At 28.9% G+C, this 204-nt stretch overlaps 1 protein-coding gene across 1 annotated transcript in view; it reads right to left on the bottom strand.

The window, feature by feature from the left end:
* LOC119585033 (major facilitator superfamily domain-containing protein 1-like) overlaps positions 1 to 204 on the bottom strand; it is a gene marked incomplete in the record, with an annotated part of 11,251 nt that overhangs the window by 6,837 nt on the left and 4,210 nt on the right.

The raw sequence follows: 204 nt of genomic DNA, 5'->3' as shown, positions 1-204 counted from the left end.
GGAATTAAAAGCTAGAGTTATATGGACTATGAAAAGAGTCCTGTAGTGAGCATATCCTATTAAAATATTTAATTTCAGTAAATGGATGAATGAAATAATTTTTATGGATTCTCTTATAAGATGATATCCTTCAAGTTTTACATGCAACTATATAGCTTCAATAGCAACAGCAGCAATACTTTACTTATGTTGCATTCAAGAAAC

The sequence above is a fragment of the Penaeus monodon genome, chromosome 19 (assembly GCF_015228065.2).
Source record: "Penaeus monodon isolate SGIC_2016 chromosome 19, NSTDA_Pmon_1, whole genome shotgun sequence".
NCBI classification, from domain to species: Eukaryota; Metazoa; Arthropoda; class Malacostraca; order Decapoda; family Penaeidae; genus Penaeus; species Penaeus monodon.
This window is presented reverse-complemented; position numbering and strand designations above follow the sequence as displayed.